The sequence below is a fragment of the Triturus cristatus genome, chromosome 11 (genome assembly GCF_964204655.1).
Source record: "Triturus cristatus chromosome 11, aTriCri1.1, whole genome shotgun sequence".
Lineage (NCBI taxonomy): Eukaryota > Metazoa > Chordata > Amphibia > Caudata > Salamandridae > Triturus > Triturus cristatus.
This window is the reverse complement of record NC_140594.1, coordinates 1,144,247,008-1,144,271,946: the sequence shown is the minus strand read 5'-3', so window position 1 is coordinate 1,144,271,946 and position 24,939 is coordinate 1,144,247,008. Positions and strand designations below refer to the sequence as shown.

Sequence of the window (24,939 nt, the reverse complement as noted above, 5' to 3'; positions counted from 1 at the left end):
GCTGGCAGGGTGGAAATGACAGATTAGTCCTAGGAAGAAAAATCAAGCAATATTAGCAGAGGATGGTTTCGATCCATCGACCTCTGGGTTATGGGCCCAGCACGCTTCCGCTGCGCCACTCTGCTCTCTTGTGAAAGTGCTCTCTTTATGCAGAGGAGGAGCTTTCAGCGGAGTGGCAAGGGATTGGTGGGGCTCTCTCCTCATTTGCCTAAGCACATCGCAAGGTATGCTGGGTACAGAAAATCTTCATCTTCCCCACTCACAGTCAGTCATAACTGAAAGTGCAGACCCTCTTAGGAATTAGCCGTTTCAGGCCTTTACCAAGACAGCAGCTCTCTGTCCCTGTCCTTTCTCTGTGATCCTAGCACTAGCATACTCAGGATTTGGCTTTACCTGGGAGCCAGATATCTACCCGGTGAGGGCGAGGCTTTTGAGCGTTTGGGAGCGTTCGGGACGTGAGAGGACGCTGGACAGGAAACTATGCCAATTTGAAGTATCCAACCTTCCTGCTGCAGTGAGAGGCTCTTTCCGTGGAAATCTGCCACTTGGAGTCCTCTCAACTTACCCTCTGATAAAACATTTTTCTGAGCCGCAGTTACATCCGATGGTTACAAGGTGGCGCTGCATTCAGGTGAGAACACAAGTATGCACAAAATCTTGGGGACTTTTGCCAGATTTATCGGTGGATCTTGCCTATTATTTTCAGAGGCTAGATATCGCCTAGAAATGCTTTTTAACATAGGGATGCTGGGGTTATAATTTCTGGTCGGGGCTCAGCCCTTTCATTGCCTGCCCCCAGCAAAATATTTATTATCAGCACATGTGAGTGGTGAGTGCTTTATGGAAAATAGCATATATTGGGACAATGAATGTAGCAGATGAGGCGATCGAGATGTCTACCTACGTGTTTGATTATTTTTTTATATAACGGCTGATTATTCTGTTTCTGATATTTCAGTTTTGTGACATGTTGCATTAAAATATATCCTGCTTGGAGAATATATAAATATTTGCACTGCGCTGGCCGGGAATCGAACCCGGGTCAACTGCTTGGAAGGCAGCTATGCTCACCACTATACCACCAACGCCCTCTGATGTGTGTCCTCTAGGTTCCAGATGTTACAACGCCGAGTGCAGTGGCAATCTTGCACCGGTTCCAATGGTGCATTTGGTGTGGATACCAACATGAAAAGCTGTAGAAATTGTCTTGCAGAGGGTAAAGAACTGGGGATTGAAACCAAGGATAAAGCTGTGCAGAAGAGAAGAAATGGAAAGCAGCAGTACAAATAGTGGAAATGAGCATATGGGCAGCATCGGAAGCAAAGCAGCGAAGAGAAAGGGAGTAAATTCCATGAAATGCATAGGAGATTGATAAAAGCAGAACAAAAAGGGAAGAATTAAATTCAAAGCATGCCCCGAAAAACGTGTGAAGGTCCCACCTGTCATTTATGCTTCTAATTGGGTATCTTTACTTTCAAAGTATAGGGTTGATCCTTTGACGATCACTCTCTTGATTTACAGCAGAGACAGATAGTTGAGAAGTCTTTTCTCACATAGCTAGCACAAGCCTGCGCTTTTCCTTGCTGGCAGGGTGGAAATGACAGATTAGTCCTAGGAAGAAAAATCAAGCAATATTAGCAGAGGATGGTTTCGATCCATCGACCTCTGGGTTATGGGCCCAGCACGCTTCCGCTGCGCCACTCTTCTCCCTTGTGAAAGTGCTCTCTTTATGCAGAGGAGGAGCTTTCAGCGGAGTGGCAAGGGATTGGTGGGGCTCTCTCCTCATTTGCCTAAGCACATCGCAAGGTATGCTGGGTACAGAAAATCTTCATCTTCCCCACTCACAGTCAGTCATAACTGAAAGTGCAGACCCTCTTAGGAATTAGCCGTTTCAGGCCTTTACCAAGACAGCAGCTCTCTGTCCCTGTCCTTTCTCTGTGATCCTAGCACTAGCATACTCAGGATTTGGCTTTACCTGGGAGCCAGAGATCTACCCGGTGAGGGCTTGCCCGGTGTGAGGCTTTTGAGCGTTTGGGAGCGTTCGGGACGTGAGAGGACGCTGGACAGGAAACTATGCCAATTTGAAGTATCCAACCTTCCAGCTGCAGTGAGAGGCTCTTTCCGTGGAAATCTGGCACTTGGAGTCCTCTCAACTTGCCCTCTGATAAAACATTTTTCTGAGCCGCAGTTACATCCGATGGTTACAAGGTGGCGCTGCATTCAGGTGAGAGCACAAGTATGCACAAAATCTTGGGGACTTTTGCCAGATTTATCGGTGGATCTTGCCTATTATTTTCAGAGGCTAGATATCGCCTATAAATGCTTTTTAAAATAGGGATGCTGGGGTTATAATGTCTGGTCGGGGCTCAGCCCTTTCATTGCCTGCCCCCAGCAAAATATTTATTATCAGCACATGTGAGTGCTGAGTGCTTTATGGAAAATAGCATATATTGGGACAATGAATGTAGCAGATGAGGCGATCGAGATGTCTACCTACGTGTTTGTTTATTTTTTTATATAACGGCTGATTATTCTGTTTCTGATATTTCAGTTTTGTGACATGTTGCATTAAAATATATCCTGCTTGGAGAATATATAAATATTTGCACTGCGTTGGCCGGGAATCGAACCCGGGTCAACTGCTTGGAAGGCAGCTATGCTCACCACTATACCACCAACGCCCTCTGATGTGTGTGCTCCAGGTTCCAGATGTTACAACGCCGAGTGCAGTGGCAATCTTGCACCCGTTCCAATGGTGCATTTGGTGTGGAAACCAACATGAAAAGCAGTAGAAATTGTCTTGCAGAGGGTAAAGAACTGGGGATTGAAACCAAGGATAAAGCTGTGCAGAAGAGAAGAAATGGAAAGCAGCAGTACAAATAGTGGAAATGAGCATATGGGCAGCATCGGAAGCAAAGCAGCGAAGAGAAAGGGAGTAAATTCCATGAAATGCATAGGAGATTGATAAAAGCAGAACAAAAAGGGAAGAATTAAATTCAAAGCATGCCCCGAAAAACGTGTGAAGGTCCCACCTGTCATTTATGCTTCTAATTGGGTATCTTTACTTTCAAAGTATAGGGTTGATCCTTTGACGATCACTCTCTTGATTTACAGCAGAGACAGATAGTTGAGAAGTCTTTTCTCACATAGCTAGCACAAGCCTGCGCTTTTCCTTGCTGGCAGGGTGGAAATGACAGATTAGTCCTAGGAAGAAAAATCAAGCAATATTAGCAGAGGATGGTTTCGATCCATCGACCTCTGGGTTATGAGCCCAGCACTCTTCCGCTGCGCCACTCTGCTCCCTTGTGAAAGTGCTCTCTTTATGCAGAGGAGGAGCTTTCAGCGGAGTGGCAAGGGATTGGTGGGGCTCTCTCCTCATTTGCCTAAGCACATCGCAAGGTATGCTGGGTACAGAAAATCTTCATCTTCCCCACTCACAGTCAGTCATAACTGAAAGTGCAGACCCTCTTAGGAATTAGCCGTTTCAGGCCTTTACCAAGACAGCAGCTCTCTGTCCCTGTCCTTTCTCTGTGATCCTAGCACTAGCATACTCAGGATTTGGCTTTACCTGGGAGCCAGAGATCTACCCGGTGAGTGCGAGGCTTTTGAGCGTTTGGGAGCGTTCGGGACGTGAGAGGACGCTGGACAGGAAACTATGCCAATTTGAAGTATCCAACCTTCCTGCTGCAGTGAGAGGCTCTTTCCGTGGAAATCTGCCACTTGGAGTCCTCTCAACTTGCCCTCTGATAAAACATTTTTGTGAGCCGCAGTTACATCCGATGGTTACAAGGTGGCGCTGCATTCAGGTGAGAACACAAGTATGCACAAAATCTTGGGGACTTTTGCCAGATTTATCGGTGGATCTTGCCTATTATTTTCAGAGGCTAGATATCGCCTAGAAATGCTTTTTAACATAGGGATGCTGGGGTTATAATTTCTGGTCGGGGCTCAGCCCATTCATTGCCTGCTCCCAGCAAAATATTTATTATCAGCACATGTGAGTGGTGAGTGCTTTATGGAAAATAGCATATATTGGGACAATGAATGTAGCAGATGAGGCGATCGAGATGTCTACCTACGTGTTTGATTATTTTTTTATATAACGGCTGATTATTCTGTTTCTGATATTTCAGTTTTGTGACATGTTGCATTAAAATATATCCTGCTTGGAGAATATATAAATATTTGCACTGCGTTGGCCGGGAATCGAACCCAGGTCAACTGCTTGGAAGGCAGCTATGCTCACCACTATACCACCAACGCCCTCTGATGTGTGTCCTCTAGGTTCCAGATGTTACAACGCCGAGTGCAGTGGCAATCTTGCACCGGTTCCAATGGTGCATTTGGTGTGGATACCAACATGAAAAGCAGTAGAAATTGTCTTGCAGAGGGTAAAGAACTGGGGATTGAAATCAAGGACAAAGCTGTGCAGAAGAGAAGAAATGGAAAGCAGCAGTACAAATAGTGGAAATGAGCATATGGGCAGCATCGGAAGCAAAGCAGCGAAGAGTAAGGGAGTAAATTCCATGAAATGCATAGGAGATTCATAAAAGCAGAACAAAAAGGGAAGAATGAAATTCAAAGCATGCCCCGAAAAACGTGTGAAGGTCCCACCTGTCATTTATGCTTCTAATTGGGTATCTTTACTTTCAAAGTATAGGGTTGATCCTTTCACGATCACTCTCTTGATTTACAGCAGAGACAGATAGTTGAGAAGTCTTTTCTCACATAGCTAGCACAAGCCTGCGCTTTTCCTTGCTGGCAGGGTGGAAATGACAGATTAGTCCTAGGAAGAAAAATCAAGCAATATTAGCAGAGGATGGTTTCGATCCATCGACCTCTGGGTTATGGGCCCAGCACGCTTCCGCTGCGCCACTCTGCTCTCTTGTGAAAGTGCTCTCTTTATGCAGAGGAGGAGCTTTCAGCGGAGTGGCAAGGGATTGGTGGGGCTCTCTCCTCATTTGCCTAAGCACATCGCAAGGTATGCTGGGTACAGAAAATCTTCATCTTCCCCACTCACAGTCAGTCATAACTGAAAGTGCAGACCCTCTTAGGAATTAGCCGTTTCAGGCCTTTACCAAGACAGCAGCTCTCTGTCCCTGTCCTTTCTCTGTGATCCTAGCACTAGCATACTCAGGATTTGGCTTTACCTGGGAGCCAGATATCTACCCGGTGAGGGCGAGGCTTTTGAGCGTTTGGGAGCGTTCGGGACGTGAGAGGACGCTGGACAGGAAACTATGCCAATTTGAAGTATCCAACCTTCCTGCTGCAGTGAGAGGCTCTTTCCGTGGAAATCTGCCACTTGGAGTCCTCTCAACTTACCCTCTGATAAAACATTTTTCTGAGCCGCAGTTACATCCGATGGTTACAAGGTGGCGCTGCATTCAGGTGAGAACACAAGTATGCACAAAATCTTGGGGACTTTTGCCAGATTTATCGGTGGATCTTGCCTATTATTTTCAGAGGCTAGATATCGCCTAGAAATGCTTTTTAACATAGGGATGCTGGGGTTATAATTTCTGGTCGGGGCTCAGCCCTTTCATTGCCTGCCCCCAGCAAAATATTTATTATCAGCACATGTGAGTGGTGAGTGCTTTATGGAAAATAGCATATATTGGGACAATGAATGTAGCAGATGAGGCGATCGAGATGTCTACCTACGTGTTTGATTATTTTTTTATATAACGGCTGATTATTCTGTTTCTGATATTTCAGTTTTGTGACATGTTGCATTAAAATATATCCTGCTTGGAGAATATATAAATATTTGCACTGCGCTGGCCGGGAATCGAACCCGGGTCAACTGCTTGGAAGGCAGCTATGCTCACCACTATACCACCAACGCCCTCTGATGTGTGTCCTCTAGGTTCCAGATGTTACAACGCCGAGTGCAGTGGCAATCTTGCACCGGTTCCAATGGTGCATTTGGTGTGGATACCAACATGAAAAGCTGTAGAAATTGTCTTGCAGAGGGTAAAGAACTGGGGATTGAAACCAAGGATAAAGCTGTGCAGAAGAGAAGAAATGGAAAGCAGCAGTACAAATAGTGGAAATGAGCATATGGGCAGCATCGGAAGCAAAGCAGCGAAGAGAAAGGGAGTAAATTCCATGAAATGCATAGGAGATTGATAAAAGCAGAACAAAAAGGGAAGAATTAAATTCAAAGCATGCCCCGAAAAACGTGTGAAGGTCCCACCTGTCATTTATGCTTCTAATTGGGTATCTTTACTTTCAAAGTATAGGGTTGATCCTTTGACGATCACTCTCTTGATTTACAGCAGAGACAGATAGTTGAGAAGTCTTTTCTCACATAGCTAGCACAAGCCTGCGCTTTTCCTTGCTGGCAGGGTGGAAATGACAGATTAGTCCTAGGAAGAAAAATCAAGCAATATTAGCAGAGGATGGTTTCGATCCATCGACCTCTGGGTTATGGGCCCAGCACGCTTCCGCTGCGCCACTCTTCTCCCTTGTGAAAGTGCTCTCTTTATGCAGAGGAGGAGCTTTCAGCGGAGTGGCAAGGGATTGGTGGGGCTCTCTCCTCATTTGCCTAAGCACATCGCAAGGTATGCTGGGTACAGAAAATCTTCATCTTCCCCACTCACAGTCAGTCATAACTGAAAGTGCAGACCCTCTTAGGAATTAGCCGTTTCAGGCCTTTACCAAGACAGCAGCTCTCTGTCCCTGTCCTTTCTCTGTGATCCTAGCACTAGCATACTCAGGATTTGGCTTTACCTGGGAGCCAGAGATCTACCCGGTGAGGGCTTGCCCGGTGTGAGGCTTTTGAGCGTTTGGGAGCGTTCGGGACGTGAGAGGACGCTGGACAGGAAACTATGCCAATTTCAAGTATCCAACCTTCCTGCTGCAGTGAGAGGCTCTTTCCGTGGAAATCTGCCACTTGGAGTCCTCTCAACTTGCCCTCTGATAAAACATTTTTCTGAGCCGCATTTACATCCGATGGTTACAAGGTGGCGCTGCATTCAGGTGAGAGCACAAGTATGCACAAAATCTTGGGGACTTTTGCCAGATTTATCGGTGGATCTTGCCTAATATTTTCAGAGGCTAGATATCGCCTAGAAATGCTTTTTAACATAGGGATGCTGGGGTTATAATGTCTGGTCGGGGCTCAGCCCTTTCATTGCCTGCCCCCAGCAAAATATTTATTATCAGCACATGTGAGTGGTGAGTGCTTTATGGAAAATAGCATATATTGGGACAATAAATGTAGCAGATGAGGCGATCGAGATGTCTACCTACGTGTTTGATTATTTTTTTATATAACGGCTGATTATTCTGTTTCTGATATTTCAGTTTTGTGACATGTTGCATTAAAATATATCCTGCTTGGAGAATATATAAATATTTGCACTGCGTTGGCCGGGAATCGAACCCGGGTCAACTGCTTGGAAGGCAGCTATGCTCACCACTATACCACCAACGCCCTCTGATGTGTGTCCTCTAGGTTCCAGATGTTACAACGCCGAGTGCAGTGGCAATCTTGCACCGGTTCCAATGGTGCATTTGGTGTGGATACCAACATGAAAAGCAGTAGAAATTGTCTTGCAGAGGGTAAAGAACTGGGGATTGAAACCAAGGATAAAGCTGTGCAGAAGAGAAGAAATGGAAAGCAGCAGTACAAATAGTGGAAATGAGCATATGGGCAGCATCGGAAGCAAAGCAGCGAAGAGAAAGGGAGTAAATTCCATGAAATGCATAGGAGATTGATAAAAGCAGTACAAAAAGGGAAGAATTAAATTCAAAGCATGCCCCGAAAAACGTGTGAAGGTCCCACCTGTCATTTATGCTTCTAATTGGGTATCTTTACTTTCAAAGTATAGGGTTGATCCTTTGACGATCACTCTCTTGATTTACAGCAGAGACAGATAGTTGAGAAGTCTTTTCTCACATAGCTAGCACAAGCCTGCGCTTTTCCTTGCTGGCAGGGTGGAAATGACAGATTAGTCCTAGGAAGAAAAATCAAGCAATATTAGCAGAGGATGGTTTCGATCCATCGACCTCTGGGTTATGGGCCCAGCACGCTTCCGCTGCGCCACTCTGCTCCCTTGTGAAAGTGCTCTCTTTATGCAGAGGAGGAGCTTTCAGCGGAGTGGCAAGGGATTGGTGGGGCTCTCTCCTCATTTGCCTAAGCACATCACAAGGTATGCTGGGTACAGAAAATCTTCATCTTCCCCACTCACAGTCAGTCATAACTGAAAGTGCAGACCCTCTTAGGAATTAGCCGTTTCAGGCCTTTACCAAGACAGCAGCTCTCTGTCCCTGTCCTTTCTCTGTGATCCTAGCACTAGCATACTCAGGATTTGGCTTTACCTGGGAGCCAGATATCTACCCGGTGAGGGGAGGCTTTTGAGCGTTTGGGAGCGTTCAGGACGCTGGACAGGAAACTATGCCAATTTGAAGTATCCAACCTTCCTGCTGCAGTGAGAGGCTCTTTCCGTGGAAATCTGCCACTTGGAGTCCTCTCAACTTGCCCTCTGATAAAACATTTTTCTGAGCCGCAGTTACATCCGATGGTTACAAGGTGGCGCTGCATTCAGGTGAGAACACAAGTATGCACAAAATCTTGGGGACTTTTGCCAGATTTATCGGTGGATCTTGCCTATTATTTTCAGAGGCTAGATATCGCCTAGAAATGCTTTTTAACATAGGGATGCTGGGGTTATAATTTCTGGTCGGGGCTCAGCCCTTTCATTGCCTGCCCCCAGCAAAATATTTATTATCAGCACATGTGAGTGGTGAGTGCTTTATGGAAAATAGCATATATTGGGACAATGAATGTAGCAGATGAGGCGATCGAGATGTCTACCTACGTGTTTGATTATTTTTTTATATAACGGCTGATTGTTCTGTTTCTGATATTTCAGTTTTGTGACATGTTGCATTAAAATATATCCTGCTTGGAGAATATATAAATATTTGCACTGCGTTGGCCGGGAATCGAACTCGGGTCAACTGCTTGGAAGGCAGCTATGCTCACCACTATACCACCAACGCCTTCTGATGTGTGTCCTCTAGGTTCCAGATGTTACAATGCCGAGTGCAGTGGCAATCTTGCACCGGTTCCAATGGTGCATTTGGTGTGGATACCAACATGAAAAGCTGTAGAAATTGTCTTGCAGAGGGTAAAGAACTGGGGATTGAAACCAAGGATAAAGCTGTGCAGAAGAGAAGAAATGGAAAGCAGCAGTACAAATAGTGGAAATGAGCATATGGGCAGCATCGGAAGCAAAGCAGCGAAGAGAAAGGGAGTAAATTCCATGAAATGCATAGGAGATTGATAAAAGCAGAACAAAAAGGGAAGAATGAAATTCAAAGCATGCCCCGAAAAACGTTTGAAGGTCCCACCTGTCATTTATGCTTCTAATTGGGTATCTTTACTTTCAAAGTATAGGGTTGATCCTTTGACGATCACTCTCTTGATTTACAGCAGAGACAGATAGTTGAGAAGTCTTTTCTCACATAGCTAGCACAAGCCTGCCCTTTTCCTTGCTGGCAGGGTGGAAATGACAGATTAGTCCTAGGAAGAAAAATCAAGCAATATTAGCAGAGGATGGTTTCGATCCATCGACCTCTGGGTTATGGGCCCAGCACGCTTCTGCTGCGCCACTCTGCTCCCTTGTGAAAGTGCTCTCTTTATGCAGAGGAGGAGCTTTCAGCGGAGTGGCAAGGGATTGGTGGGGCTCTCTCCTCATTTGCCTAAGCACATCGCAAGGTATGCTGGGTACAGAAAATCTTCATCTTCCCCACTCACAGTCAGTCATAACTGAAAGTGCAGACCCTCTTAGGAATTAGCCGTTTCAGGCCTTTACCAAGACAGCAGCTCTCTGTCCCTGTCCTTTCTCTGTGATCCTAGCACTAGCATACTCAGGATTTGGCTTTACCTGGGAGCCAGAGATCTACCCGGTGAGGGCTTGCCCGGTGTGAGGCTTTTGAGCGTTTGGGACGTGAGAGGACGCTGGACAGGAAACTATGCCAATTTGAAGTATCCAACCTTCCTGCTGCAGCGAGAGGCTCTTTCCGTGGAAATCTGCCACTTGGAGTCCTCTCAACTTGCCCTCTGATAAAACATTTTTCTGAGCCGCAGTTACATCCGATGGTTACAAGGTGGTGCTGCATTCAGGTGAGAGCACAAGTATGCACTAAATCTTGGGGACTTTTGCCAGATTTATCGGTGGATCTTGCCTAATATTTTCAGAGGCTAGATATCGCCTAGAAATGCTTTTTAAAATAGGGATGCTGGGTTTATAATGTCTGGTCGGGGCTCAGCCCTTTCATTGCCTGCCCCCAGCAAAATATTTATTATCAGCACATGTGAGTGGTGAGTGCTTTATGGAAAATAGCATAAATTGGGACAATGAATGTAGCAGATGAGGCGATCGAGATGTCTACCTACGTGTTTGTTTATTTTTTTATATAACGGCTGATTATTCTGTTTCTGATATTTCAGTTTTGTGACATGTTGCATTAAAATATATCCTGCTTGGAGAATATATAAATATTTGCACTGCGTTGGCCAGGAATCGAACCCGGGTCAACTGCTTGGAAGGCAGCTATGCTCACCACTATACCACCAACGCCTTCTGATGTGTGTCCTCTAGGTTCCAGATGTTACAATGCCGAGTGCAGTGGCAATCTTGCACCGGTTCCAATGGTGCATTTGGTGTGGATACCAACATGAAAAGCTGTAGAAATTGTCTTGCAGAGGGTAAAGAACTGGGGATTGAAACCAAGGATAAAGCTGTGCAGAAGAGAAGAAATGGAAAGCAGCAGTACAAATAGTGGAAATGAGCATATGGGCAGCATCGGAAGCAAAGCAGCGAAGAGAAAGGGAGTAAATTCCATGAAATGCATAGGAGATTGATAAAAGCAGAACAAAAAGGGAAGAATTAAATTCAAAGCATGCCCCGAAAAACGTGTGAAGGTCCCACCTGTCATTTATGCTTCTAATTGGGTATCTTTACTTTCAAAGTATAGGGTTGATCCTTTGACGATCACTCTCTTGATTTACAGCAGAGACAGATAGTTGAGAAGTCTTTTCTCACATAGCTAGCACAAGCCTGCGCTTTTCCTTGCTGGCAGGGTGGAAATGACAGATTAGTCCTAGGAAGAAAAATCAAGCAATATTAGCAGAGGATGGTTTCGATCCATCGACCTCTGGGTTATGGGCCCAGCACGCTTCTGCTGCGCCACTCTGCTCCCTTGTGAAAGTGCTCTCTTTATGCAGAGGAGGAGCTTTCAGCGGAGTGGCAAGGGATTGGTGGGGCTCTCTCCTCATTTGCCTAAGCACATCGCAAGGTATGCTGGGTACAGAAAATCTTCATCTTCCCCACTCACAGTCAGTCATAACTGAAAGTGCAGACCCTCTTAGGAATTAGCCGTTTCAGGCCTTTACCAAGACAGCAGCTCTCTGTCCCTGTCCTTTCTCTGTGATCCTAGCACTAGCATACTCAGGATTTGGCTTTACCTGGGAGCCAGAGATCTACCCGGTGAGGGCGAGGCTTTTGAGCGTTTGGGACGTGAGAGGACGCTGGACAGGAAACTATGCCAATTTGAAGTATCCAACCTTCCTGCTGCAGCGAGAGGCTCTTTCCGTGGAAATCTGCCACTTGGAGTCCTCTCAACTTGCCCTCTGATAAAACATTTTTCTGAGCCGCAGTTACATCCGATGGTTACAAGGTGGCGCTGCATTCAGGTGAGAGCACAAGTATGCACTAAATCTTGGGGACTTTTGCCAGATTTATCGGTGGATCTTGCCTAATATTTTCAGAGGCTAGATATCGCCTAGAAATGCTTTTTAAAATAGGGATGCTGGGTTTATAATGTCTGGTCGGGGCTCAGCCCTTTCATTGCCTGCCCCCAGCAAAATATTTATTATCAGCACATGTGAGTGGTGAGTGCTTTATGGAAAATAGCATAAATTGGAACAATGAATGTAGCAGATGAGGCGATCGAGATGTCTACCTACGTGTTTGTTTATTTTTTTATATAACGGCTGATTATTCTGTTTCTGATATTTCAGTTTTGTGACATGTTGCATTAAAATATATCCTGCTTGGAGAATATATAAATATTTGCACTGCGTTGGCCGGGAATCGAACCCGGGTCAACTGCTTGGAAGGCAGCTATGCTCACCACTATACCACCAACACCCTCTGATGTGTGTCCTCTAGGTTCCAGATGTTACAACGCCGAGTGCAGTGGCAATCTTGCACCGGTTCCAATGGTGCATTTGGTGTGGATACCAACATGAAAAGCTGTAGAAATTGTCTTGCAGAGGGTAAAGAACTGGGGATTGAAACCAAGGATAAAGCTGTGCAGAAGAGAAGAAATGGAAAGCAGCAGTACAAATAGTGGAAATGAGCATATGGGCAGCATCGGAAGCAAAGCAGCGAAGAGAAAGGGAGTAAATTCCATGAAATGCATAGGAGATTGATAAAAGCAGAACAAAAAGGGAAGAATTAAATTCAAAGCATGCCCCGAAAAACGTGTGAAGGTCCCACCTGTCATTTATGCTTCTAATTGGGTATCTTTACTTTCAAAGTATAGGGTTGATCCTTTGACGATCACTCTCTTGATTTACAGCAGAGACAGATAGTTGAGAAGTCTTTTCTCACATAGCTAGCACAAGCCTGCGCTTTTCCTTGCTGGCAGGGTGGAAATGACAGATTAGTCCTAGGAAGAAAAATCAAGCAATATTAGCAGAGGATGGTTTCGATCCATCGACCTCTGGGTTATGGGCCCAGCACGCTTCCGCTGCGCCACTCTGCTCCCTTGTGAAAGTGCTCTCTTTATGCAGAGGAGGAGCTTTCAGCGGAGTGGCAAGGGATTGGTGGGGCTCTCTCCTCATTTGCCTAAGCACATCGCAAGGTATGCTGGGTACAGAAAATCTTCATCTTCCCCACTCACAGTCAGTCATAACTGAAAGTGCAGACCCTCTTAGGAATTAGCCGTTTCAGGCCTTTACCAAGACAGCAGCTCTCTGTCCCTGTCCTTTCTCTGTGATCCTAGCACTAGCATACTCAGGATTTGGCTTTACCTGGGAGCCAGAGATCTACCCGATGAGGGCTTGCCCGGTGTGAGGCTTTTGAGCGTTTGGGAGCGTTCGGGACGTGAGAGGACGCTGGACAGGAAACTATGCCAATTTCAAGTATCCAACCTTCCTGCTGCAGTGAGAGGCTCTTTCCGTGGAAATCTGCCACTTGGAGTCCTCTCAACTTGCCCTCTGATAAAACATTTTTCTGAGCCGCAGTTACATCCGATGGTTACAAGGTGGCGCTGCATTCAGGTGAGAGCACAAGTATGCACAAAATCTTGGGGACTTTTGCCAGATTTATCGGTGGATCTTGCCTATTATTTTCAGAGGCTAGATATCGCCTAGAAATGCTTTTTAACATAGGGATGCTGGGGTTATAATGTCTGGTCGGGGCTCAGCCCTTTCATTGCCTGCCCCCAGCAAAATATTTATTATCAGCACATGTGAGTGGTGAGTGCTTTATGGAAAATAGCATATATTGGGACAATGAATGTAGCAGATGAGGCGATCGAGATGTCTACCTACGTGTTTGATTATTTTTTTATATAACGGCTGATTATTCTGTTTCTGATATTTCAGTTTTGTGACATGTTGCATTAAAATATATCCTGCTTGGAGAATATATAAATATTTGCACTGCGTTGGCCGGGAATCGAACCCGGGTCAACTGCTTGGAAGGCAGCTATGCTCACCACTATACCACCAACGCCCTCTGATGTGTGTCCTCTAGGTTCCAGATGTTACAACGCCGAGTGCAGTGGCAATCTTGCACCGGTTCCAATGGTGCATTTGGTGTGGATACCAACATGAAAAGCAGTAGAAATTGTCTTGCAGAGGGTAAAGAACTGGGGATTGAAACCAAGGATAAAGCTGTGCAGAAGAGAAGAAATGGAAAGCAGCAGTACAAATAGTGGAAATGAGCATATGGGCAGCATCGGAAGCAAAGCAGCGAAGAGAAAGGGAGTAAATTCCATGAAATGCATAGGAGATTGATAAAAGCAGAACAAAAAGGGAAGAATTAAATTCAAAGCATGCCCCGAAAAACGTGTGAAGGTCCCACCTGTCATTTATGCTTCTAATTGGGTATCTTTACTTTCAAAGTATAGGGTTGATCCTTTGACGATCACTCTCTTGATTTACAGCAGAGACAGATAGTTGAGAAGTCTTTTCTCACATAGCTAGCACAAGCCTGCGCTTTTCCTTGCTGGCAGGGTGGAAATGACAGATTAGTCCTAGGAAGAAAAATCAAGCAATATTAGCAGAGGATGGTTTCGATCCATCGACCTCTGGGTTATGGGCCCAGCACGCTTCCGCTGCGCCACTCTGCTCCCTTGTGAAAGTGCTCTCTTTATGCAGAGGAGGAGCTTTCAGCGGAGTGGCAAGGGATTGGTGGGGCTCTCTCCTCATTTGCCTAAGCACATCGCAAGGTATGCTGGGTACAGAAAATCTTCATCTTCCCCACTCACAGTCAGTCATAACTGAAAGTGCAGACCCTCTTAGGAATTAGCCGTTTCAGGCCTTTACCAAGACAGCAGCTCTCTGTCCCTGTCCTTTCTCTGTGATCCTAGCACTAGCATACTCAGGATTTGGCTTTACCTGGGAGCCAGATATCTACCCGGTGAGGGGAGGCTTTTGAGCGTTTGGGAGCGTTCAGGACGCTGGACAGGAAACTATGCCAATTTGAAGTATCCAACCTTCCTGCTGCAGTGAGAGGCTCTTTCCGTGGAAATTTGCCACTTGGAGTCCTCTCAACTTGCCCTCTGATAAAACATTTTTCTGAGCCGCAGTTACATCCGATGGTTACAAGGTGGCGCTGCATTCAGGTGAGAACACAAGTATGCACAAAATCTTGGGGACTTTTGCCAGATTTATCGGTGGATCTTGCCTATTATTTTCAGAGGCTAGATATCGCCTAGAAATGCTTTTTAACATAGGGATGCTGGGGTTATAATTTCTGGTCGGGGCTCAGCCCTTTCATTGCCTGCCCCCAGCAAAATATTTATTATCAGCACATGTGAGTGGTGAGTGCTTTATGGAAAATAGCATATATTGGGACAATGAATGTAGCAGATGAGGCGATCGAGATGTCTACCTACGTGTTTGATTATTTTTTTATATAACGGCTGATTGTTCTGTTTCTGATATTTCAGTTTTGTGACATGTTGCATTAAAATATATCCTGCTTGGAGAATATATAAATATTTGCACTGCGTTGGCCGGGAATCGAACCCGGGTCAACTGCTTGGAAGGCAGCTATGCTCACCACTATACCACCAACGCCCTCTGATGTGTGTCCTCTAGGTTCCAGATGTTACAATGCCGAGTGCAGTGGCAATCTTGCACCGGTTCCAATGGTGCATTTGGTGTGGATACCAACATGAAAAGCTGTAGAAATTGTCTTGCAGAGGGTAAAGAACTGGGGATTGAAACCAAGGATAAAGCTGTGCAGAAGAGAAGAAATGGAAAGCAGCAGTACAAATAGTGGAAATGAGCATATGGGCAGCATCGGAAGCAAAGCAGCGAAGAGAAAGGGAGTAAATTCCATGAAATGCATAGGAGATTGATAAAAGCAGAACAAAAAGGGAAGAATTAAATTCAAAGCATGCCCCCGAAAAACGTGTGAAGGTCCCACCTGTCATTTATGCTTCTAATTGGGTATCTTTACTTTCAAAGTATAGGGTTGATCCTTTGACGATCACTCTCTTGATTTACAGCAGAGACAGATAGTTGAGAAGTCTTTTCTCACATAGCTAGCACAAGCCTGCGCTTTTCCTTGCTGGCAGGGTGGAAATGACAGATTAGTCCTAGGAAGAAAAATCAAGCAATATTAGCAGAGGATGGTTTCGATCCATCGACCTCTGGGTTATGGGCCCAGCACGCTTCTGCTGCGCCACTCTGCTCCCTTGTGAAAGTGCTCTCTTTATGCAGAGGAGGAGCTTTCAGCGGAGTGGCAAGGGATTGGTGGGGCTCTCTCCTCATTTGCCTAAGCACATCGCAAGGTATGCTGGGTACAGAAAATCTTCATCTTCCCCACTCACAGTCAGTCATAACTGAAAGTGCAGACCCTCTTAGGAATTAGCCGTTTCAGGCCTTTACCAAGACAGCAGCTCTCTGTCCCTGTCCTTTCTCTGTGATCCTAGCACTAGCATACTCAGGATTTGGCTTTACCTGGGAGCCAGAGATCTACCCGGTGAGTGCGAGGCTTTTGAGGGTTTGGGAGCGTTCGGGACGTGAGAGGACGCTGGACAGGAAACTATGCCAATTTGAAGTATCCAACCTTCCTGCTGCAGTGAGAGGCTCTTTCCGTGGAAATCTGCCACTTGGAGTCCTCTCAACTTGCCCTCTGATAAAACATTTTTGTGAGCCGCAGTTACATCCGATGGTTACAAGGTGGTGCTGCATTCAGGTGAGAACACAAGTATGCACAAAATCTTGGGGACTTTTGCCAGATTTATCGGTGGATCTTGCCTATTATTTTCAGAGGCTAGATATCGCCTAGAAATGCTTTTTAACATAGGGATGCTGGGGTTATAATTTCTGGTCGGGGCTCAGCCCATTCATTGCCTGCCCCCAGCAAAATATTTATTATCAGCACATGTGAGTGGTGAGTGCTTTATGGAAAATAGCATATATTGGGACAATGAATGTAGCAGATGAGGCGATCGAGATGTCTACCTACGTGTTTGATTATTTTTTTATATAACGGCTGATTATTCTGTTTCTGATATTTCAGTTTTGTGACATGTTGCATTAAAATATATCCTGCTTGGAGAATATATAAATATTTGCACTGCGTTGGCCGGGAATCGAACCCAGGTCAACTGCTTGGAAGGCAGCTATGCTCACCACTATACCACCAACGCCCTCTGATGTGTGTCCTCTAGGTTCCAGATGTTACAACGCCGAGTGCAGTGGCAATCTTGCACCGGTTCCAATGGTGCATTTGGTGTGGATACCAACATGAAAAGCAGTAGAAATTGTCTTGCAGAGGGTAAAGAACTGGGGATTGAAACCAAGGATAAAGCTGTGCAGAAGAGAAGAAATGGAAAGCAGCAGTACAAATAGTGGAAATGAGCATATGGGCAGCATCGGAAGCAAAGCAGCGAAGAGAAAGGGAGTAAATTCCATGAAATGCATAGGAGATTGATAAAAGCAGAACAAAAAGGGAAGAATGAAATTCAAAGCATGCCCCGAAAAACGTGTGAAGGTCCCACCTGTCATTTATGCTTCTAATTGGGTACCTTTACTTTCAAAGTATAGGGTTGATCCTTTGACGATCACTCTCTTGATTTACAGCAGAGACAGATAGTTGAGAAGTCTTTTCTCACATAGCTAGCACAAGCCTGCGCTTTTCCTTGCTGGCAGGGTGGAAATGACAGATTAGTCCTAGGAAGAAAAATCAAGCAATATTAGCAGAGGATGGTTTCGATCCATCGACCTCTGGGTTATGGGCCCAGCACGCTTACGCTGCGCCACTCTGCTCCCTTGTGAAAGTGCTCTCTTTATGCAGAGGAGGAGCTTTCAGCGGAGTGGCAAGGGATTGGTGGGGCTCTCTCCTCATTTGCCTAAGCACATCGCAAGGTATGCTGGGTACAGAAAATCTTCATCTTCCCCACTCACATTCAGTCATAACTGAAAGTGCAGACCCTCTTAGGAATTAGCCGTTTCAGGCCTTTACCAAGACAGCAGCTCTCTGTCCCTGTCCTTTCTCTGTGATCCTAGCACTAGCATACTCAGGATTTGGCTTTACCTGGGAGCCAGAGATCTACCCGGTGAGGGCTTGCCCGGTGTGAGGCTTTTGAGCGTTTGGGAGCGTTTGGGACGTGAGAGGACGCTGGACAGGAAACTATGCCAATTTGAAGTATCCAACCTTCCAGCTGCAGTGAGAGGCTCTTTCCGTGGAAATCTGGCACTTGGAGTCCTCTCAACTTGCCCTCTGATATAACATTTTTCTGAGCCGCAGTTACATCCGATGGTTACAAGGTGGCGCTGCATTCAGGTGAGAGCACAAGTATGCACAAAATCTTGGGGACTTTTGCCAGATTTATCGGTGGATCTTGCCTATTATTTTCAGAGGCTAGATATCGCCTATAAATGCTTTTTAACATAGGGATGCTGGGGTTATAATGTCTGGTCGGGGCTCAGCCCTTTCATTGCCTGCCCCCAGCAAAATATTTATTATCAGCACATGTGAGTGCTGAGTGCTTTATGGAAAATAGCATATATTGGGACAATGAATGTAGCAGATGAGGCGATCGAGATGTCTACCTACGTGTTTGTTTATTTTTTTATATAACGGCTGATTATTCTGTTTCTGATATTTCAGTTTTGTGACATGTTGCATTAAAATATATCCTGCTTGGAGAATATATAAATATTTGCACTGCGTTGGCCGGGAATCGAACCCGGGTCAACTGCTTGGAAGGCAGCTATGCTCACCACTATACCACCAACGCCCTCTGGTGTGTGTCCTCTAGGTTCCAGATGTTACAACGCCGAGTGCAGTGGCAATCTTGCACCCGTTCCAATGGTGCATTTGGTGTGGATTCCAACATGAAAAGCAGTAGAAATTGTCTTGCAGAGGGTAAAGAACTGGGGATTGAAACCAAGGACAAAGCTGTGCAGAAGAGAAGAAATGGAAAGCAGCAGTACAAATAGTGGAAATGAGCATATGGGCAGCATCGGAAGCAAAGCAGCGAAGAGAAAGGGAGTAAATTCCATGAAATGCATAGGAGATTGATAAAAGCAGAACAAAAAGGGAAGAATGAAATTCAAAGCATGCCCCGAAAAACGTGTGAAGGTCCCACCTGTCATTTATGCTTCTAATTGGGTATCTTTACTTTCAAAGTATAGGGTTGATCCTTTGACGATCACTCTCTTGATTTACAGCAGAGACAGATAGTTGAGAAGTCTTTTCTCACATAGCTAGCACAAGCCTGCGCTTTTCCTTGCTGGCAGGGTGGAAATGACAGATTAGTCCTAGGAAGAAAAATCAAGCAATATTAGCAGAGGATGGTTTCGATCCATCGACCTCTGGGTTATGGGCCCAGCACGCTTCCGCTGCGCCACTCTGCTCCCTTGTGAAAGTGCTCTCTTTATGCAGAGGAGGAGCTTTCAGCGGAGTGGCAAGGGATTGGTGGGGCTCTCTCCTCATTTGCCTAAGCACATCGCAAGGTATGCTGGGTACAGAAAATCTTCATCTTCCCCACTCACATTCAGTCATAACTGAAAGTGCAGACCCTCTTAGGAATTAGCCGTTTCAGGCCTTTACCAAGACAGCAGCTCTCTGTCCCTGTCCTTTCTCTGTGATCCTAGCACTAGCATACTCAGGATTTGGCTTTACCTGGGAGCCAGAGATCTACCCGGTGAGGGCGAGGCTTTTGAGCGTTTGGGAGCGTTTGGGACGTGAGAGGACGCTGGACAGGAAACTATGCCAATTTGAAGTATCCAACCTTCCAGCTGCAGTGAGAGGCTCTTTCCGTGGAAATCTGGCACTTGGAGTCCTCTCAACTTGCCCTCTGATAAAACATTTTTCTGAGCCGCAGTTACATCCGATGGTTACAAGGTGGCGCTGCATTCAGGTGAGAGCACAAGTATGCACAAAATCTTGGGGACTTTTGCCAGATTTATCGGTGGATCTTGCCTATTATTTTCAGAGGCTAGATATCGCCTATAAATGCTTTTTAACATAGGGATGCTGGGGTTATAATGTCTGGTCGGGGCTCAGCCCTTTCATTGCCTGCCCCCAGCAAAATATTTATTATCAGCACATGTGAGTGCTGAGTGCTTTATGGAAAATAGCATATATTGGGACAATGAATGTAGCAGATGAGGCGATCGAGATGTCTACCTACGTGTTTGTTTATTTTTTTATATAACGGCTGATTATTCTGTTTCTGATATTTCAGTTTTGTGACATGTTGCATTAAAATATATCCTGCTTGGAGAATATATAAATATTTGCACTGCGTTGGCTGGGAATCGAACCCGGGTCAACTGCTTGGAAGGCAGCTATGCTCACCACTATACCACCAACGCCCTCTGGTGTTTGTCCTCTAGGTTCCAGATGTTACAACGCCGAGTGCAGTGGCAATCTTGCACCCGTTCCAATGGTGCATTTGGTGTGGATTCCAACATGAAAAGCAGTAGAAATTGTCTTGCAGAGGGTAAAGAACTGGGGATTGAAACCAAGGACAAAGCTGTGCAGAAGAGAAGAAATGGAAAGCAGCAGTACAAATAGTGGAAATGAGCATATGGGCAGCATCGGAAGCAAAGCAGCGAAGAGAAAGGGAGTAAATTCCATGAAATGCATAGGAGATTGATAAAAGCAGAACAAAAAGGGAAGAATGAAATTCAAAGCATGCCCCGAAAAACGTGTGAAGGTCCCACCTGTCATTTATGCTTCTAATTGGGTATCTTTACTTTCAAAGTATAGGGTTGATCCTTTGACGATCACTCTCTTGATTTACAGCAGAGACAGATAGTTGAGAAGTCTTTTCTCACATAGCTAGCACAAGCCTGCGCTTTTCCTTGCTGGCAGGGTGGAAATGACAGATTAGTCCTAGGAAGAAAAATCAAGCAATATTAGCAGAGGATGGTTTCGATCCATCGACCTCTGGGTTATGGGCCCAGCACGCTTCCGCTGCGCCACTCTGCTCCCTTGTGAAAGTGCTCTCTTTATGCAGAGGAGGAGCTTTCAGCGGAGTGGCAAGGGATTGGTGGGGCTCTCTCCTCATTTGCCTAAGCACATCGCAAGGTATGCTGGGTACAGAAAATCTTCATCTTCCCCACTCACATTCAGTCATAACTGAAAGTGCAGACCCTCTTAGGAATTAGCCGTTTCAGGCCTTTACCAAGACAGCAGCTCTCTGTCCCTGTCCTTTCTCTGTGATCCTAGCACTAGCATACTCAGGATTTGGCTTTACCTGGGAGCCAGAGATCTACCCGGTGAGGGCTTGCCCGGTGTGAGGCTTTTGAGCGTTTGGGAGCGTTCGGGACGTGAGAGGACGCTGGACAGGAAACTATGCCAATTTGAAGTATCCAACCTTCCAGCTGCAGTGAGAGGCTCTTTCCGTGGAAATCTGGCACTTGGAGTCCTCTCAACTTGCCCTCTGATAAAACATTTTTCTGAGCCGCAGTTACATCCGATGGTTACAAGGTGGCGCTGCATTCAGGTGAGAGCACAAGTATGCACAAAATCTTGGGGACTTTTGCCAGATTTATCGGTGGATCTTGCCTATTATTTTCAGAGGCTAGATATCGCCTATAAATGCTTTTTAAAATAGGGATGCTGGGGTTATAATGTCTGGTCGGGGCTCAGCCCTTTCATTGCCTGCCCCCAGCAAAATATTTATTATCAGCACATGTGAGTGCTGAGTGCTTTATGGAAAATAGCATATATTGGGACAATGAATGTAGCAGATGAGGCGATCGAGATGTCTACCTACGTGTTTGTTTATTTTTTTATATAACGGCTGATTATTCTGTTTCTGATATTTCAGTTTTGTGACATGTTGCATTAAAATATATCCTGCTTGGAGAATATATAAATATTTGCACTGCGTTGGCCGGGAATCGAACCCGGGTCAACTGCTTGGAAGGCAGCTATGCTCACCACTATACCACCAACGCCCTCTGATGTGTGTGCTCCAGGTTCCAGATGTTACAACGCCGAGTGCAGTGGCAATCTTGCACCCGTTCCAATGGTGCATTTGGTGTGGAAACCAACATGAAAAGCAGTAGAAATTGTCTTGCAGAGGGTAAAGAACTGGGGATTGAAACCAAGGATAAAGCTGTGCAGAAGAGAAGAAATGGAAAGCAGCAGTACAAATAGTGGAAATGAGCATATGGGCAGCATCGGAAGCAAAGCAGCGAAGAGAAAGGGAGTAAATTCCATGAAATGCATAGGAGATTGATAAAAGCAGAACAAAAAGGGAAGAATTAAATTCAAAGCATGCCCCGAAAAACGTGTGAAGGTCCCACCTGTCATTTATGCTTCTAATTGGGTATCTTTACTTTCAAAGTATAGGGTTGATCCTTTGACGATCACTCTCTTGATTTACAGCAGAGACAGATAGTTGAGAAGTCTTTTCTCACATAGCTAGCACAAGCCTGCGCTTTTCCTTGCTGGCAGGGTGGAAATGACAGATTAGTCCTAGGAAGAAAAATCAAGCAATATTAGCAGAGGATGGTTTCGATCCATCGACCTCTGGGTTATGAGCCCAGCACTCTTCCGCTGCGCCACTCTGCTCCCTTGTGAAAGTGCTCTCTTTATGCAGAGGAGGAGCTTTCAGCGGAGTGGCAAGGGATTGGTGGGGCTCTCTCCTCATTTGCCTAAGCACATCGCAAGGTATGCTGGGTACAGAAAATCTTCATCTTCCCCACTCACAGTCAGTCATAACTGAAAGTGCAGACCCTCTTAGGAATTAGCCGTTTCAGGCCTTTACCAAGACAGCAGCTCTCTGTCCCTGTCCTTTCTCTGTGATCCTAGCACTAGCATACTCAGGATTTGGCTTTACCTGGGAGCCAGAGATCTACCCGGTGAGTGCGAGGCTTTTGAGCGTTTGGGAGCGTTCGGGACGTGAGAGGACGCTGGACAGGAAACTATGCCAATTTGAAGTATCCAACCTTCCTGCTGCAGTGAGAGGCTCTTTCCGTGGAAATCTGCCACTTGGAGTCCTCTCAACTTGCCCTCTGATAAAACATTTTTGTGAGCCGCAGTTACATCCGATGGTTACAAGGTGGCGCTGCATTCAGGTGAGAACACAAGTATGCACAAAATCTTGGGGACTTTTGCCAGATTTATCGGTGGATCTTGCCTATTATTTTCAGAGGCTAGATATCGCCTAGAAATGCTTTTTAACATAGGGATGCTGGGGTTATAATTTCTGGTCGGGGCTCAGCCCATTCATTGCCTGCTCCCAGCAAAATATTTATTATCAGCACATGTGAGTGGTGAGTGCTTTATGGAAAATAGCATATATTGGGACAATGAATGTAGCAGATGAGGCGATCGAGATGTCTACCTACGTGTTTGATTATTTTTTTATATAACGGCTGATTATTCTGTTTCTGATATTTCAGTTTTGTGACATGTTGCATTAAAATATATCCTGCTTGGAGAATATATAAATATTTGCACTGCGTTGGCCGGGAATCGAACCCAGGTCAACTGCTTGGAAGGCAGCTATGCTCACCACTATACCACCAACGCCCTCTGATGTGTGTCCTCTAGGTTCCAGATGTTACAACGCCGAGTGCAGTGGCAATCTTGCACCGGTTCCAATGGTGCATTTGGTGTGGATACCAACATGAAAAGCAGTAGAAATTGTCTTGCAGAGGGTAAAGAACTGGGGATTGAAATCAAGGACAAAGCTGTGCAGAAGAGAAGAAATGGAAAGCAGCAGTACAAATAGTGGAAATGAGCATATGGGCAGCATCGGAAGCAAAGCAGCGAAGAGTAAGGGAGTAAATTCCATGAAATGCATAGGAGATTCATAAAAGCAGAACAAAAAGGGAAGAATGAAATTCAAAGCATGCCCCGAAAAACGTGTGAAGGTCCCACCTGTCATTTATGCTTCTAATTGGGTATCTTTACTTTCAAAGTATAGGGTTGATCCTTTCACGATCACTCTCTTGATTTACAGCAGAGACAGATAGTTGAGAAGTCTTTTCTCACATAGCTAGCACAAGCCTGCGCTTTTCCTTGCTGGCAGGGTGGAAATGACAGATTAGTCCTAGGAAGAAAAATCAAGCAATATTAGCAGAGGATGGTTTCGATCCATCGACCTCTGGGTTATGGGCCCAGCACGCTTCCGCTGCGCCACTCTGCTCTCTTGTGAAAGTGCTCTCTTTATGCAGAGGAGGAGCTTTCAGCGGAGTGGCAAGGGATTGGTGGGGCTCTCTCCTCATTTGCCTAAGCACATCGCAAGGTATGCTGGGTACAGAAAATCTTCATCTTCCCCACTCACAGTCAGTCATAACTGAAAGTGCAGACCCTCTTAGGAATTAGCCGTTTCAGGCCTTTACCAAGACAGCAGCTCTCTGTCCCTGTCCTTTCTCTGTGATCCTAGCACTAGCATACTCAGGATTTGGCTTTACCTGGGAGCCAGATATCTACCCGGTGAGGGCGAGGCTTTTGAGCGTTTGGGAGCGTTCGGGACGTGAGAGGACGCTGGACAGGAAACTATGCCAATTTGAAGTATCCAACCTTCCTGCTGCAGTGAGAGGCTCTTTCCGTGGAAATCTGCCACTTGGAGTCCTCTCAACTTACCCTCTGATAAAACATTTTTCTGAGCCGCAGTTACATCCGATGGTTACAAGGTGGCGCTGCATTCAGGTGAGAACACAAGTATGCACAAAATCTTGGGGACTTTTGCCAGATTTATCGGTGGATCTTGCCTATTATTTTCAGAGGCTAGATATCGCCTAGAAATGCTTTTTAACATAGGGATGCTGGGGTTATAATTTCTGGTCGGGGCTCAGCCCTTTCATTGCCTGCCCCCAGCAAAATATTTATTATCAGCACATGTGAGTGGTGAGTGCTTTATGGAAAATAGCATATATTGGGACAATGAATGTAGCAGATGAGGCGATCGAGATGTCTACCTACGTGTTTGATTATTTTTTTATATAACGGCTGATTATTCTGTTTCTGATATTTCAGTTTTGTGACATGTTGCATTAAAATATATCCTGCTTGGAGAATATATAAATATTTGCACTGCGCTGGCCGGGAATCGAACCCGGGTCAACTGCTTGGAAGGCAGCTATGCTCACCACTATACCACCAACGCCCTCTGATGTGTGTCCTCTAGGTTCCAGATGTTACAACGCCGAGTGCAGTGGCAATCTTGCACCGGTTCCAATGGTGCATTTGGTGTGGATACCAA

At 45.6% G+C, this 24,939-nt stretch overlaps 13 non-coding genes across 13 annotated transcripts; all 13 read right to left on the bottom strand.

Annotated features, from left to right (window-relative positions):
* Positions 1-1,016: 1,016 nt before the first annotated feature.
* On the bottom strand, positions 1,017-1,088 carry TRNAG-UCC (transfer RNA glycine (anticodon UCC)). Its single transcript has one exon. It is a non-coding gene; the product is annotated as a tRNA-Gly (tRNA).
* Positions 1,089-2,609: 1,521 nt separating this feature from the next.
* Positions 2,610-2,681, bottom strand: TRNAG-UCC (transfer RNA glycine (anticodon UCC)). The gene has a single exon. It is a non-coding gene; the product is annotated as a tRNA-Gly (tRNA).
* A 1,510-nt stretch (positions 2,682-4,191) lies between these two features.
* Positions 4,192-4,263, bottom strand: TRNAG-UCC (transfer RNA glycine (anticodon UCC)). Its single transcript has one exon. It is a non-coding gene; the product is annotated as a tRNA-Gly (tRNA).
* Positions 4,264-5,773: 1,510 nt separating this feature from the next.
* On the bottom strand, positions 5,774-5,845 carry TRNAG-UCC (transfer RNA glycine (anticodon UCC)). Its single transcript has one exon. It is a non-coding gene; the product is annotated as a tRNA-Gly (tRNA).
* A 1,521-nt stretch (positions 5,846-7,366) lies between these two features.
* TRNAG-UCC (transfer RNA glycine (anticodon UCC)) lies at positions 7,367-7,438 on the bottom strand. The gene has a single exon. It is a non-coding gene; the product is annotated as a tRNA-Gly (tRNA).
* A 4,654-nt stretch (positions 7,439-12,092) lies between these two features.
* Positions 12,093-12,164, bottom strand: TRNAG-UCC (transfer RNA glycine (anticodon UCC)). The gene has a single exon. It is a non-coding gene; the product is annotated as a tRNA-Gly (tRNA).
* Positions 12,165-13,685: 1,521 nt separating this feature from the next.
* On the bottom strand, positions 13,686-13,757 carry TRNAG-UCC (transfer RNA glycine (anticodon UCC)). The gene has a single exon. It is a non-coding gene; the product is annotated as a tRNA-Gly (tRNA).
* A 1,499-nt stretch (positions 13,758-15,256) lies between these two features.
* Positions 15,257-15,328, bottom strand: TRNAG-UCC (transfer RNA glycine (anticodon UCC)). Its single transcript has one exon. It is a non-coding gene; the product is annotated as a tRNA-Gly (tRNA).
* Positions 15,329-16,839: 1,511 nt separating this feature from the next.
* TRNAG-UCC (transfer RNA glycine (anticodon UCC)) lies at positions 16,840-16,911 on the bottom strand. The gene has a single exon. It is a non-coding gene; the product is annotated as a tRNA-Gly (tRNA).
* A 1,521-nt stretch (positions 16,912-18,432) lies between these two features.
* On the bottom strand, positions 18,433-18,504 carry TRNAG-UCC (transfer RNA glycine (anticodon UCC)). Its single transcript has one exon. It is a non-coding gene; the product is annotated as a tRNA-Gly (tRNA).
* A 3,103-nt stretch (positions 18,505-21,607) lies between these two features.
* TRNAG-UCC (transfer RNA glycine (anticodon UCC)) lies at positions 21,608-21,679 on the bottom strand. Its single transcript has one exon. It is a non-coding gene; the product is annotated as a tRNA-Gly (tRNA).
* A 1,510-nt stretch (positions 21,680-23,189) lies between these two features.
* Positions 23,190-23,261, bottom strand: TRNAG-UCC (transfer RNA glycine (anticodon UCC)). The gene has a single exon. It is a non-coding gene; the product is annotated as a tRNA-Gly (tRNA).
* A 1,510-nt stretch (positions 23,262-24,771) lies between these two features.
* On the bottom strand, positions 24,772-24,843 carry TRNAG-UCC (transfer RNA glycine (anticodon UCC)). The gene has a single exon. It is a non-coding gene; the product is annotated as a tRNA-Gly (tRNA).
* Between the last annotated feature and the right edge of the window lie 96 nt (positions 24,844-24,939).